This window comes from Palaemon carinicauda, chromosome 3 (genome assembly GCF_036898095.1).
Source record: "Palaemon carinicauda isolate YSFRI2023 chromosome 3, ASM3689809v2, whole genome shotgun sequence".
Lineage (NCBI taxonomy): Eukaryota > Metazoa > Arthropoda > Malacostraca > Decapoda > Palaemonidae > Palaemon > Palaemon carinicauda.
In genome coordinates, this window is record NC_090727.1 from 82,989,383 (window position 1) to 83,005,847 (window position 16,465).

The 16,465-nt window shown below is 41.0% G+C and overlaps 1 long non-coding RNA gene across 2 annotated transcripts in view; it reads left to right on the plus strand.

Moving 5' to 3' along the window:
• The first annotated feature begins 4,825 nt into the window (after positions 1-4,825).
• Positions 4,826-16,465, plus strand: part of LOC137638357 (uncharacterized) — a 1,259,132-nt gene continuing 1,247,492 nt past the window's right edge. For both annotated transcript variants that reach the window (XR_011044104.1, XR_011044105.1), the window contains exon 1: positions 4,826-4,974. This is a non-coding gene — a long non-coding RNA (uncharacterized lncRNA). The remainder of the gene's footprint in view (positions 4,975-16,465) is intronic.

Genomic DNA, 16,465 nt, shown 5'->3' on the forward strand with positions numbered 1-16,465 from the left:
CGAAGACGAGGTATAAATGGGCTCTCTCGTCTTTGTTAGGCAGGGGCGATCTTGGGTAGATACGCCCGATACCACGGAGGGAACGTCTGTTCGCTGATTAATGCCTCTCGAACCCATTTGTCGTACGACATTGCTTCTCCCCTGGACTTGGGAGCTTGCAAGAGGTCCCGGACTAGGAGGACGACAGGCACGAACAGACGAACCCTCAAGCGCAACACTATCCACAACACTATCACTCACTTTAACACTTCCCACTGCACTTTTACACTTCAGCTCCTTCACATCCGCCATGAGCTGATTACGGTCACTAGCCAGGGACTCAACTCTCTCACCCAGAGCTTGGATGGCATGCATCATATCAGCCATCGAAGGTTCCTGAGTGCCAGAAGGGGGATTCGGAGCAACCACTACAGGGGAAGGAATAGGTTGTGGGGCATGAGGAGAGGAAATGTCAATAGAACGAGAGGAACTTCTCCTAACTCTATCTCTCTCTAGCCTACGTGTATACTTTTGGAATTCGATAAAATCGAATTTCGAAAGCCCAACGCACTCCTCACATCGATCTTCCAATTGACAGGTTTTATCCCGACAATTGGAACAAACAGTGTGAGGGTCGATAGAGGCCTTCGGAAGACGCCTTGAACAGTCCCTAGCATTGCACTTCCTAAATTTTGGGACTTGTGAAGGGTCAGCCATTTTGAATTGGTCAAAGGGGAATTCAAAAACTATCAAAAGTCATCAACAAAGAATCCGTAATCAAAAAGAGTTCAAGGAATTGCGAAGAGAAAGTCTGCACAGCGAAAGCTCAAAACTAGAATAGTGTACTTCACCAATTAGTTGTGAAAACAAATCCAGTTAGCAACAGCGAATAAGTACGTCTTGTCGGTAGCACGACAGAGAGAAAATTGAGTTCTTTGTTTACATTGAGTACTGGGTATCTGGACGACAGATGGCGCTGTTGGGCACACCCGCAACCTGCATAGCGATCGCTGGCGAATTTTACCTTAGTTTTCTGTCGAGCAACAGAGTTGCAGCTATTATAATCACCGGCTAAGTTAAATATTGAAAAATGCATGATTCCATAACAATAAATTGTTTAAATAGAGGAAATTTTGGTAAATATTTACTGTAGTACAATATTCCTAATGAAGAAAATAATTAGAGTTCATGGTATATTTATCAGTACTTTGAACTGTTTTGATGAACATAATTGGGAAAATGTTGTATTTTTCAAATTATAGACATTATAAAACTGAAAATATTGTATTTTTCAAATTATAGACATTTTAAAACTGAAAATATTGTATTTTTCAAATTATAGACATTTTAAAACTGAAAATATTGTATTTTTCAAATTATAGACATTTTAAAATTCCAGAAGTTATGACAGGAAAGCCAGATTTTAAAAGGGAAACAAACACACGAGTCGCACCTAATCAAAGGCTTCCCACCTAACCTAACCTAGGGGTTGTATTCTTACCAGGTACATTTCCCAATTTACCTAGTCAATAACACTTAAAAAAATTGTATATCAGGAGATTAATGACATCAAAACCTTCAAAATAACTAAAAAGTATCAGTATCACTTTTTATTTTCCCCTAGAGGAAAATGTCCACTTGCTGTGTATACAAACATCTTTCTTGAATACGTATCAAAAGAACCGTTTCAAATGTGCGGCGTAGTCCGGGGAGCAGCTAGTATTAAAAGGGAGTGGAACTTGTATAGAGATGTGGAGGTAAGAGATTGACCGAGAAAAAGGCACATGATAGTAAAATCAATTTTGATTGGAGATTACAAATTGCTATCAATACTAATAATGCAGAAAATAGGAAATAAAAGAATGTAATTTCAAAGTTTAGACATAAGAGCCAACAAAAACAAAGTGAGTAATAGAGTAATTTTTATGAAAGCATGTATAAAATTTATTCTCAATTCTCAAGTACAGGTTATGAGGTTTAAACTAATGTCTAAATAGCGGTATATTCAATTATGTTGGTAAAAATCATGCTACAGTCAAGTAAACCAGGATTTTCTTGTCCTATCATAGGTTACAGCAATCTAACCAGTTAATAATCGATACTAAAATTTCTAGGCAACTGGAATTCCCTATAACAAATGACATTTTTCTCAGTATTACTAATATGGGCTTTGGCATAATAAGTTACGTATCGATTGACTAAAATGTAAAAACTATTTCATTGACTCTGGGTTACTACACCTGTGTTGTTTGCATTTGCTTTTGGCAGCCTTTTGATTTTGGCAGGACATACTCAACAGCTGGCTTCTTTGAACAATTATGTGTCCAAGTATTTATACTAAAGTTCCCAGATGTTATTTTACAAGAGCACTTTTGTTACCCTCTGATTCAGTTCCATCATAACTATTTAAACGATTATGAGGTTTCAAGTACAGTATTTATACACAAATTCCAGTATAACATTTTATAAGAGCATGTCTATTCCCATCTGCTTCAGTTCCAGCATGAATATCGTCAGAAGACGACTTCTTCCACAGGGAATTTCAATTTATTTCAAAATTTTATGTAATTTCATCTATTTCAGTAAATGATCAATCTTAAAACACTTTCTAATCAGTATAACTATTATTGTTCATCTGAAAGTAAAAAAATCTCCCAGAAAAAACAACCCACAACTGGCATACACAGTTCATGCATACACTGCTTGCTAGGGCAGAGAAGTAATGGAATAATGTTTATTTGCAAGAAAAGCGAGCCACAGCGGAGAAATCACCATTAGGGGGACGTAATGTGACATGGATAATTATACTATAATATTACGCCACTTAAAAGAACCATATATTTTTCCAACAGTTTATCTTATGTTTTTTATACATTACTAACCATTATTATTGATGTAAATAACAAGGTTTTGGTATTTCCTTAACCAAAACCCTGGTTTCTCACTGGGATCACCCATAACTATAATTATAATAGGGGTGTAAGAAAACTTATGAATTGGTGGCTTACCCCCAAATTTTCATGATAAAAAATGAATAATACACAAAAGACAGGAAACGGTAGTATGAATAAAATATGGTTCATGTATTTACCAAGAAATCAAATTCTTATATACCAATAAATTTTAAAGTACTGTTGACCTAACCTAATCCTGGACTACAATACCGGTATTATATATAATTGACTTTATTGATGTTTCCGATGTATAATATAACACCAATATTGCTCCATATAGATTACATTTATATATATAAGACATTAATCAAATAATAAATAGCATATCAATATTTTAAATAGACTATTTACCTACTTACCGAGCACATGAAGTTATTACGTAACTAGGCTAGGCTTCAATGATCATCCCCTCATTTCGCAGTTGTACCCAATTATCTTATTTCAATTCCACTTATTAATCTAGGGTTAATCTATTTGATCATTTTATTAAATGTTTAATAAAATACAGAAGATCAAAATATTGTTATAACGCAAATCACTACAAAAAACCACTAATATATACAAAACTCGGACTCTGTTGAGTCTGTAATAAGTAAACAGAGTGATGACGTAATGTTGCTGAGCATTGTGGGTAATATTGCATAATCTATTAAGAGGTTGCATTTACCTTTACAACGTTGACTCACTTGTGAAACTATTTCTATTATTAGAAAAAAAAACATTATTTCTTTCAATAAATTCTATTTGTTTCTCTACACAAGTCTATAATTTTTTCTTTTTTGTATTTTCATTGAATATTTTTCATCTTATTTATTTCGCCTTCTTAATAATAGTACTCAAGACCTTGCATATATCTGCAACGTTGACTCACTTGTGCAACTATTTTCATTGATAAAAATCATTCTTTCTTTCATGAAATTGTGTATTTTTTCTCTACATGCGTCTTTAATTTTCTCTTTTTTATATTTTCATTGAATATTTTTTAACTTATTTATTTCGCCTTCTTAAAGATAGTACGCATTTGGTAATTATATACAGTACATGGCACAGATTCTACGGCTGAAGATGATTAAATTCCATGAATTCAGTCAAAATACAAATTAATTACAGTGATGATAGATTACATAAGGTGCTTATTTTTTACTGATTATATTATATATAATAAAAGAGACAAACATCTATACTTTAGCTTCTAGAGCTTTCAAATCCTCAAGATTATACAATGAGCTACCACTACACGTCAGAAAGACTAAAGATATTAAGGCTTCTAAAAGGAAACTGAAGACTTTTCTTGTTTTTTTTAAGTGGTTAGATAATGTGGATTTGACAATAAACGAGTAATATATGATGTGAAATGCTGAATTCCTTAGAATATGTATAAAATGATTGTGAAGGCCTTGTAGAGAGTAGGATTCCCCTGCAGTATAGGACTAGAAATGGGGACCTTAAAGTAAATGAAATCAGTGTTTGGCAAAGTCGATTTAAATAGGCATTTCTAATTGTAAGTATGAACATAGCCATACGCTAATCATGATGTAGGCCTATAAGGTTAAACACCCTAATAACTGTTAATTATATCTATGTTGAGTATGAATTTTAATGTTATTTTTCACAATTGCTAAATTTGAAACAGTGAGGAAATGGAAGAAATAAACTGGTGTATGAGAAGTAATGGACAATTAAGATTAAAAAAGCAAAAATTCTTATCTATTAATTTTTGAAGAAGAAGCCCAATAGCCCATATTATTATTTTTTTTCTAAATAGATAAACATTATAATTGGTTTTGTAAAGAAGTTTTTTCTTTATTTTTGTAAAGTAGTTAACCTCATTACTTATTTTTTCTAGCAAAGAAGAAGTTTTGTTATTGTTTTGTTTTGCGTAAAGCAGTCAAGCCAAAAGTTATTTTTTCTGCGTAGACTATGAAAGTTAGGTCTAAAGGACTATCTTTCGTGGATGTAATATAAAAAGAGAAATTAACTATTGAATAATGACCATAGAAGAGCCAAAGTTTCATCGAGCCATTAGAGGGATATATATGTGGTGAGTTTTTTTCCTTTTGCCGTATTCATATTCTGAAATTATTTTTCTGTATCATTCCTCTTCCTTGATTTATTTTGTATCTGTAATTTATTTATTTTGGGTAATCTTGCTGATAAGACCATGTATAAGGCCTACTTAGGCTATGGACAAGTTGCAAATGTATGTAAATGTATGTGGAAACAATTTGGTTTTATTTATTAATCATATTAATTTATGTATTTCATACCTGTAATTCATTTATTTAGAGAATCTCTCAGATAAGATCATGTATCAGGCCTACCTAAGTAATGGACATGTTGCAAATGCTATACATGTAGGTCTGGTGGAAACATAATTAATTATCTCTATTATTCCTATTAATTTGACATATATTTTATTTGTTTTGACAAACATTTTCGTAGAATCATGTATCAGGTCTACCTAGGCTAGGGACAAGTTGAAAATGCTGTAGGCCTTTTTGAAAACTTATGGTAAATTTTCAAATTGTAGTTTTTATTTTAGAAAAAGATTAAATTTAGATATAAAACTATATAATTTCTGTGATCTTTATTTAAGAAAATAATTGAATTTGTATTTAAAACTTTAATTTTCGTATGATTTGTTCGTTTCAAAATAGGTAAATTTTTATCAAAATATTCTCTTTTAGGTAAATATATACGGTTCCACCGGTTAGGTATTTTATATTTACATGATCTTTTCTTTTCAATTGACTTATGCAACGTGGAGCCTTTGTATAGCAGCGGCCAGTTCCTCCAACGAGCATCAAATATGGACACCAACTAAACTAAACTCTCCCCCGCTAACCGAACCTACAAGCCGTGTCCTTACCTACTTACCTAATACCCCCCCTCCCCCTTACATTGCTGTATTCTTAGTCAGCTGTCATCATACATACAAGTGGCCGCTATCATACATACACCCCTCCAACTTTTCCCGGAGATGTTCTGTTGTGTTGTTGAAAAAATAGTTTAATTGTTAATCTTCCCTTAATAATGGAAGCCGTCATCGTTAATCACGTCTTTTGTGATGACCAATGTTGACGATATAGTTTTCAATATTAATCTTACCCGATAATCATGTAGCTGTCAACTCTGTTGCCGACAGAAATCTACGGTCGGGATACGCCAGCGATCGCTATACAGGTGGGGGTGAACACCACAGCGCCATCTGTGGTCAGGTACTCCAGTACTTCTTGTCAACACCACCTCAATTTTTCCTCTGTCGTGCCTCCGGCTAGACCTACATGGATACGCTGTTGATTCTGGAGTTTTTGCTCACGATTTGGTGATGTATTTGCTCTAGAGTTTAGCTTTCGCTATTCAGGAAGTTTTATCATTAGCTTAGCTAGCTTTTGGAATTAATTTGATTAATTATGGTGACGAAGAGAGTATGAACTCTCTTTCACTTTTAAATGGCCGACCCTTCCCTTAGACGGAAGTGTTGGTGTCTAAGAGAGTATAGACTCTCTTTCTTAATTTTGCTTAACAAAAGTTATAGATTTATTTTATATCTCTCCGCCTTTTATAGGCCTCTTCGATTAACTTCCTTTTATTATAAACCTATTAAAATTAATTTTTATATTTGTTTATATTCGACCTTTCCTAATAGTAGGCGGTCTTTTCTTGGTACCGAAGTTAATTAACATTAAGCCCGTCATTTCGTTTTTACCTGTTAACATATTATGCTATTTTAATGTTTTTGAAAGAATTTCTTTGATAGTCTCGTACTGTTTTCAAAGTTGAACTAACGTTTTGTTTTGTCTCTGCAGTTGTTGACGTTCAGAACGTTCAACTTGCGCTCTATCGTTACGATAGAGAGAGAATTTTCACGGTGTCATGTTGCAGTAAGAGTAAACCGATTCTAGCGTTTTGTTCATTCTTTCTTAGCTTAATGGTTTTAATTCTAATAAAGGAACTTTTTCTTTGGGAAATCTTTCAGTTTTTTTCCTTTAACAATAATATGTTTTAACGATATATATGATTGGGCTCATCTCTCAGGTTCTAAGTCAAGAGAGAGAGAGAGAGATAGAGACGGAGGGAGAGAGAGGAGGATAAACGTTTCGTTCAAGCGAGTAACGTTGTTATCGTTTTTGCTCTTCTCCCTAGTCTCTTAAGGGGAAGAAGGTAAACGTTTCTAGAGTTTTATTCTTGTTCTCAAGCTTTATGCGGTGAGAGATTTTAAACGTAGTTTATTTGATCTAGTGTTTAGTCTCTTTCCAGCCACTGAATTATTTATCTTTCATTATATTTTTCTGTTACATTGTAATTCTGTTTTCGCAATTACTAACTTTTAAGGAAGGATAGAATTGCGTGTTTCAGGTACAAACCACTTAAAGTTTCGAGTTCAGTGAAATAAGTGCAAACAGAAAATCAAAAGTGATAAAGTGATAAGCGCAAAGTGTTACAGTGTTGCGTTCGAGGGTTCGTCTGTTCGTGCCAGTTGTTCGCCTAGTCTGGGACCTCTTACAAGCTCCCAAGCCCAGGGGAGAAGTAATGTCGAAGGACTTATGGGTTCAGCAGGCCTTGATCGACGAACAGACGTTTCCCTCCGTGGTTTCGGGTGTATCTACACACGTTGCCGACGTGATCACCCCACCCACACAAAGACGAGAGAGCCCTTTTATTCCTCGTCTGCGGAAGAGGTTTCTCGCAGAAACCATGGACCAAATCTTACAGCTTTTAAGTGCAAGTCGGTCCCTTCCGCGCAAGTCCAACTCCTAGGTGTAGCCATTAGCACTGGGTCAGTTCGGACTTGCTGCAGTACGACAACTGCACACCTCCCAGAGAGGCAAGGTGGTATCGCAACAGGCAGTAGCTCCGTCTGTTGCCGCACCAGCTGTTTTAGACCCTCAGTCTCAACGGACAGTAGCTCCGTTTGTTGTTGTCTTTCTTAAACTCTAGTGGTCTATGCTGCAGACAATGCAGTCTCAGCTTGCGGTGTTGATGCAGGAGTTTCAGGCAGAGAAGGTTAACACACCTCCTCCTGCGAGCGCTCCTCCACCTCTACGCAGTCCAGCCTGCCAGACGTATGATGTTGAGGTTCCTCAAGCTACCTCCATGCGTGAGCTGCCGCATTGGGAGTTGCCAGATACCAGCTCTGTGCAGCAACCTCCACTTTCCTTGAGGCAGGAGCCTCTTGCCACGCGGCAACCTCCTCAACACTTGAGGCAGGAGCCTTATGCTTTGCAGCAACCTCCTCTACCCTTGAGGTAGGAGCCTCATGCGTTGCGACTACCTCCTCCATCCTCGAGGCAACAACCTCTTGCGGTGCGACAACCTCCACCATCCTCGAGGCAGCAACCTCAACTCCACCTCTGCGCAGTCCACCCTGCCAGACGTATGATGTTGAGGTTCCTCAACCTACCTCCACGCGTGAGCTGCCGCATTGGGAGTTGCCAGATACCAACGCTATGCAGCAACCTCTTGCGTTGCGGCAACCTCCACCATCCTTGAGGCAGCAACCTCAACTCTTGCGGCAGCCACCTCCACTCTTGAGGCAAGAACCTCAACTCTTGAGGCAAGAGCCTCAACTCTTGAGGAACCTCATGCTATGAGGCAGCCGCCTCAACGCATGCAGCAACCGCATTCTTCACAGCATGAGCCTCTCTCTGCGCAGCTACCTCCTCAACCCTTGAGGCAGACGCAACTCTTGAGGCAGGAACCTCACAGGAGCCTCATGCTATGCGGCATCCTCCTCAAACCATGAGGCAGGAGCCTCATGCTATGCGGCATCCTCCTCAACCCATGAGGCATCCTCCTCAACCCATGAGGCAGGAGCCTCATGCTATGCGACATCCTCCTCTACCCATGAGGCAGCCTCATGCTATGCGGCATCCTCCTCAACCCATGAGGCAGGAGCCTCATGCTATGCGGCATCCTCCTCAACCCATGAGGCAGGAGTCTCATGCTATGAGGAGCCTCATGCTATGCGGCATCCTCCTCAAACCATGAGGCAGGAGCCTCATGCTATGCGGCAACCGCCTCAACCCATGAGGCAGGAGCATCATACTATGCGGCATCCTCCTCAACGCATGCGGCATAAGCCTCTTCCCTTGCAGCTTGAGCCTCATCCCATGCAGCATGAGCCTCATACCATGCAGCATGAGCCTCATCCCATGCAGCATGAGCCTCATCCCATGCAGCATAAGCCGCACGCCATGCAACATGCTCTGCTTACCTTACAGCATGCTCTACATACAGCATGCTCTGCATACAGCATGCTCTGCATACCTTACCGCATGCTTCTCAGTCACACATCTTTGGTTGTTGCCAACTCACTAGACTGTCAAGCAGTTTCATAACGTTGCCTTCTAGTCTGCTGCTTTTGCACCAGTGAAACCCTCACTGAGAGAACTTAGCTTTTCTCGGATATGGTTCCTGTAGATGAGAAAGTGCTATTCTCCCTCCTTCTGATATTCCCTTGAGGACTCTGTCATTTGAAGAGGAGCCTTTAGCTGCGTAGCCTCCTATGGACTTTTATTTAAGCATAACATGCTTCCAGGGAAGGTAATGGTTCCACTTCAGTCGCTAACCCCGTCTGTTACCACACCTGCTCCCATAGACCTTGAGCTGTGTTGCAAGACATGCAGTCCAAGCTTAGTCCTTGTTAGAGGATTTTTTGTTTACGGAGTCAGTGTGTCACTGGGAAGACGTTCAACAACCAGCAGAAGTGACTTGTTGTGACGCAGTGCGGCAACCTCAGCAACCCGATAAGGAGTTGTCTGTACGACCCAGACAGTCTAGACAGCTTCGGGTTGTCACTGTACTTCCTCGCTTCCCCATGGTTGACAGTTCACAGACTGTGCATCAGTACCATGATCTTGTGTCCGGCTCCGTCAGACGACTAGCTTTTAAGAGCTCCCACAAGTCGTCGCTGTCTGGAGATTCTCAGATGGACTATGGATCTGACCAAGGAACTGGGCCTCCTGGTCAATTTTAAGGAGTCCCAGCTCGTCCCATCCCAGACCATTGTCTACCTGGGTATGGATCTTCAGAGTCGAGCTTTTCGGGCTTTTCCGTCGGCCCCAAAGATCTACTAAGCCCTAGTTTGCATCCAGAGCATGCTGAGAAGGAACCGATGCTCAGTCAGGTAGTGGATGAGTCTAACAGGGACACTTTCATCGCTGGCCCTGTTCATCGAGTTAGGGAGACCCCACCTCCGCCCCCTTCAGTATCATCTAGCGGCTCACTGGATTAAGGACATGACGCTAGAGACGATCTCAGTTCCTGTTTCCGAAGAGAGGAGGTCTACTCTCACGTGGTGAAAGAACAGCTTTCTTCTCAAGGAAGTCTACCTTTGGCTGTTCAGAAACCCGACCGCCGTCTCTTCTCTGACGCATCAGACACGGGCTGGGGTGCGACTTTGGACGGACAGGAATGCTCGGGAACATGGAATCAGGAGCTAAGGACACTTCACATCTTTTGCAAGGAGCTGTTGGCGGTTCATCTGGCCTTGATAAACTTCAAGACCCTCCAGCTTAACAAGGTGGTGGAGGTGGACTCTGACAACACCACAGCCTTGGCTTACATCTCCAAGCAGGGAGGGACTCATTCGTGAAAGTTGTTCTAGATCGCAAGGGACCTCCTCATCTGGTTAAAAGATCGAAAGCTCACGCTGGTAACGAGGTTCATTCAGGGCGATATGAATGTCATGGCAGATCGCCTTAGCCGGAAGGGTCAGGTCATCCCCACAGAGTGGACCCTTCACAAGAATGTTTGCAGCAGACTTTGGGCCCTGTGGGGTCAGCCAACCATAGATCTGTTCGCTACCTCGATAACCTAGAGGCTCCCGTTGTATTGTTCTCCGATTCCAGACCCAGCAGCAGTTCACGTGGATGCTTTTCTGCTGGATTGGTCCCATCTCGACCTGTATGCATTCCCGCCGTTCAAGATTGTCAACAGGGTACTTCAGAAGTTCGCCTCTCGCAAAGGGACACGGCTGACGTTGGTTGGCTCCGCTCTGGCCCGCGAGAGAATGGTTCATAGAGGTACTGCAATGGCTGGTCGACATTCCCAGGACTCTTCCTCTAGGAGTGGACCTTCTACGTCTACCTCACGTAAAGAAGGTACATCCAAACCTCCACGCTCTTCGTCTGACTGCCTTCAGTCTTTCGAAAGACTCTCAAGAGCTAGGGGCTTTTCGAAGGAGGCAGCCAGAGCGATTGCCAGAGCAAGGAGGACATCCACTCTCAGAGTCTATCAGTCTAAAGGGGAAGTCTTCCGAAGCTGGTACAAGGCCAATGCAGTTTCCTCATCCAGTACCACTGTAACCCAGATTGCTGACTTCCTGTTACATCTAAGGAACGTAAGATCCCTTTCAGCTCCTACGATTAAGGGTTACAGAAGTATGTTGGCAGCGGTTTTCCGCCACAGAGGCTTGGATCTTTCCACCAACAAAGATCTACAGGACCTCCTTAGGTCTTTTAAGACCTCAAAGGAACGTCGGTTGTCCACTCCAGGCTGGAATCTAGACGTGGTCCTAAGGTTCCTTATGTCATCAAGATTTGAACCTCTCCAATCAGCCTCTTTTAAGGACCTCACATTGAAAACTCTTTTCCTCGTGTGCTTGACAACAGCTAAAAGAGTAAGTGAGATCCACGCCTTCAGCAGGAACATAGTTTTCACATCTGAAACGGCTACATGTTCCTTGCAGCTCGGTTTTTTGCTAAAAACGAGCTTCCTTCACGTCCTTGGCCTAAGTCGTTCGAGATCCCAAGCCTGTCCAACTTGGTGGGGGACGAACTGGAGAGAGTACTTTGCCCAGTTAGAGCTCTTAGGTACTATCTAAAAAGGTCATAACCTTTACGAGGACAATCAGAAGCCTTTTGGTGTGCTATCAAGAAGCCTTCTCTTCCAAGGTCTAAGAACTCAGTTTCTTACCTATTCAGGCTCCTGATTAGGGAAGCACATTCTCATCTGAAGGAAGAAGACCTTGCTTTGCTGAAGGTAAGGACACATGAAGTGAGAGCTGTGGCTACTTCAGTGGCCCTCAAACAGAACCGTTCTCTGCAGAGTATTATGGATGCAACCTATTGGAGAAGCAAGTCAGTGTTCGCATCATTCTATCTCAAAGATGTTCAGTCTCTTTACGAGAACTGCTACACCCTGGGACCATTCGTAGCAACGAATGCAGTAGTAGGCGGGGGCTCAGCCACTACATTCCCATAATCCCATAACCTTTTTAACCTTTCTCTTGAATACTTTTTATGGGTTGTACGGTCGGCTAAGAAGCCTTCCACATCCTTGTTGATTTGGCGGGTGGTCAATTCTTTCTTGAGAAGCGCCGAGGTTAAAGGTTGTGATGAGGTCCTTTAGTATGGGTTGCAGCCCTTTATACTTCAGCACCTAAGAGTCGTTCAGCATCCTAAGAGGACCGCTACGCTCAGTAAGGAAGACGTACTTAATAAAGGCAGAGTAATGGTTCAAGTCGTCTTCCTTACCAGGTACTTATTTATTTTATATTATTTTTGAATAACTAATAAAATAAAATACGGGATACTTAGCTTCTTTGTTAACATATATGCTGGTCTCCACCCACCACCCTGGGTGTGAATCAGCTACATGATTATCGGGTAAGATTAATATTGAAAAATGTTATTTTCATTAGTAAAATAAATTTTTGAATATACTTACCCGATAATCATGATTTAATTGACCCACCCTTCCTCCCCATAGAGAACCAGTGGACCGAGGAAAAAATTGAGGTGGTGTTGACAAGAAGTACTGGAGTACCTGACCACAGATGGCGCTGTGGTGTTCACCCCCACCTGTATAGCGATCGCTGGCGTATCCCGACCGTAGATTTCTGTCGGCAACAGAGTTGACAGCTACATGATTATCGGGTAAGTATATTAAAAAATTTATTTTACTAATGAAAATAACATTTTTATGGAATTTACGGATTTACTAACCTAACCTAAATCATTGTTCTTGCTTAACGGTTAAGGGGTGTTACGCCCTCTTTAACCACCACATTATCAGTACATATTGATAATTGGTTCTATTATAATGAAAAATAGGGAAATACTGAAGACTTTTTGTTCTCTTAAGTGTTTCAATAATGTGGATTTGACAAAAAACACTCGCTATGTAGTGTCATATGCAAAATACATGAGAATGGTGACGATAAACGGATTTGTAGGTCCTATAGAAAGTAGGGTTTCCCTGCGTGATAGGACCAGTCCCTAAAGTAGGTAAAGTTACCTAGCCTAACTTTATCTTTGGGTGTCGGATGCATTCCTGATCGGGTTGATAGATTTTCTTTATAGACTATGGCTAGATTTCTCCGTATATTTGTTTGTTTTGAACGGATTTGACCTTCATTTCATTTGGAAAGACGAAGTTTTAAATATTTAACTTAGCCGGTGAATATATATAGCTGCAACTCTGTTGCTCGACAGACAAAAAACTGTAAAAAACTCGCCAGCGATCGCTATACAGGTTGCGGGTGTGCCCATCAGCGCCAACTGTCGGCCAGATACCATACTCAATGTAAACAAAGACTCAATTTTTTCTCTGTCGACGTGTCGACAAGACGTACTTTTACTCGCTGTAGAACCTGGAGTTTTCTCAACATATTTTGTGAAGTACTTCATTTTGGTTTGAGCTTTCGCAGTGCAGGTGTTTTATCTTCATCTTAAATCTTGAACTCGTTTTGGATAGATTTTATTTTTGGTGACAAAGAGAGTATGGACTTTCTTTGACTTTTAAATGGCCGACCCTTCCCTTAGACGGAAGTGTGTTTAGGCTTTTAGTAATTACAGTATCTTATCACGTTATAAATTAATTATAGATTTTCCTCTATATATTTTATATCTCACCGCCTTTATTAGGCCTCTTCGATTAACTTTCCATTTATAATAAACATAAAAAATAAATTTTTAATGTTTTGTTTATATGCGACCTTTCCTGAGAGTAGGCGGTCCTAACTTGGAAACCGAAGTTAAACAACGTTGAGCCCTTTCAATCGTAAATAGCTTTTAAAGAGCTAATGATTTAAAACTTTTTAAATGAAATATTTTATGAAAGAATTTCTTTGAATAGTCTTCGTACTGTTTTCAAAGATGAACTAACGTTTAGTTTATTTATGCTACGCAGTTTGCGCTCTATCGTTACGATAGAGAGAGAGAGAGTACTGTATCACGGTTTCACTTTGCAGAAAGAGTAAATCGATTCTGACGTTTTGTTCATTCTTCTTTCAAAGCTTAAATGTTTTAAATTCTATTTTAAAGGAACTTTTTAATTGAAAAACCTTTCAGTTTTTTCCTTTGGTCAAATAACATGTTTTTTTGACGAAACGTAATTGGGCTCTTCTCTTAGGTGCGAAATCAAGAGAGAAAGAGAGAGAGAGATAGAGACGGAGGGAGAGAGAGGAGAGAAAACGTTCCGTTCAAGCGGGTAACGTTGTTCTCGAGTTACTCTCGTCCCTAGTCTCTGTACGGGGAGAAAGGATAAAACGTTTTTAGTTTTATTCTCGTCCCCAGGCAATGTACGGTGAGAGATTGAAAACGTAGTTTTGAATGAACTAGTGTTTATTCTCTTCCCCAACCACTGAATTTTTTTTTTTATCTTAAAAGATGTTTACTGTTTTTTTGCTGGTATTAATGTGCTTGCATTATACGACTGATTTCGCATTTACTACCTTTTGATGAGGGTAGAATTGCGTGCTTCAGGTAGAAATCAGTAAAAGTTTCGATTTCAGTGAAATAAGTGCAAAACAGAAAATCGTAGTGATAAAGTGATATTGCGCAAAGTGTTACAGTGTTGCGTCCGAGGGTTCGTCTGTTCGTGCCTGTCGTTCACCTAGTCCGGGACCTCTTGCAAGCTCCCAAGCCCAGGGGAGAAGTAATGTCGTACGACTTATGGGTTCGAGAGGCCTTGATCAGCGAACAGACGTTTCCCTCTATGGTATCGGGTGTATCTTACCAAGATCTCCCCTACCATAAGGCGAGAGAGACAATTTTCTCCTTGTCATCCGAAGGCTTTTCGCATAAGAAACCTGAAACAAGGTTTCGAGGCCCTTAAGCGAAAGTCGGTCCTTTCAGGACAGGTCCAGCGTCCTGGTTGCAGCCATTAGGACAGCTCTGACCCTATGCAGTCATTGGAAAACTGCTCGCCGCCTAACAAAAGCGTAACACAGACTCCGAGTCTTTTTTGTTGGCAAAGTGTTGCGGTCACAGACGTTACCCTCGTCTCTTACCGCAACCATTTCCGTTGATCCTAAATGGGTTGTACGGCAAGACATGCAGAATATGCTTGCCTCCCTTATGGAAGACTATTCTGCCGATTAGTCCGTTGAGCCTAGCCGTTTATCTCATCGAGATCCTGGCTTTCAGCCAACCTAACGTTCCTTTGTGCATTCTGTTGACGTTGGCGTAGCTAAGTCACGCCAGTCAGGTTGTTTAGAACCACACTCGATGCGGTCTCGTGTGGATTTTCAGCCACATTTGGACGTTAGGCCACTTGCTGATGCTCCTGTTGACGTTCAGGACGTTCGCTAACAATCGGAGTTGACTTGTTTTGACGCTGTGCGTCAACCTCCGCATTCTAGAGTTGTTTTGACTGCTCAGTCTAGGCAGCCAAAGCAGTCTCGAGTGGACGCTGTGCGTCCTCACGCACCTGTTGTTGTTGATAGTTCACAGACTGTCAAGCAGTTACATGACGTTGCGTCCTGGTCTCTCGCACCTGTTGTTGTTGACAGTTCACAGACTGTCAAGCAGTTACATGACGTTGCGTCCTGGTCCGCTACTAATGCACCAGTGTGTGTGGACTCTGCTTGTAAAGCATTGCCACCACGGTAGGTCTCTCCCTTGCTTGAGACTCAGCTATTATCGGACAAGGTTCCTTTAGATGAGGAAGTTGCTGTTCCCCCTCCTACTGATATTCCCTTGAGGACTCTGTCAGACGGAGAGGAGCCTAAAGCTGCTTAGCCCTCTATGGACTTTAATTAAATCATGCTGATTTTTAAGGATCTTTGTCCGGATCTTTTTGTAACTGCTGCTCCTCGTTCGCCTAAACGTCAGAGCTTACACTAGGCCTAGCTACTTCGAAGCCGTTGTTTATAAGCTAGTGCTCTCTCGCTCTCCTAGAGAGCTTTACGTTTGCTAGGCGACTGGTTTATCACCAGGAGGAGTTTGGGGGATACAGCCTTTGCTTTCCCTTCTTTTAAACTGGCTTATAGAGCGAAAGTCTGATATGACACGAGAGAAGTTCTCGGCTTGGGAGTTCCTGCCTCTGCCCAGATAGACTTCTCAAATCTCGTAGACTCTCCCTGGCGCCTGGCCAGGAGACGCTCCAAGATTTTACAGGTCAACTTCACAGTGTTTTCGAGCCTTTGAAGTTTTGCTGTACAATTATGTCATGCATAAACAAGGCTTTCAGGGATGGAAAGCGGTACCGCCTCAGTCGCTAACCCCGTCTGTTGCCGCACCTGCTCCCGTAGACCCTAAATGGGATTTGCTGCAAGACATGCAGTCCAAGCTTGCGTCCTTGAT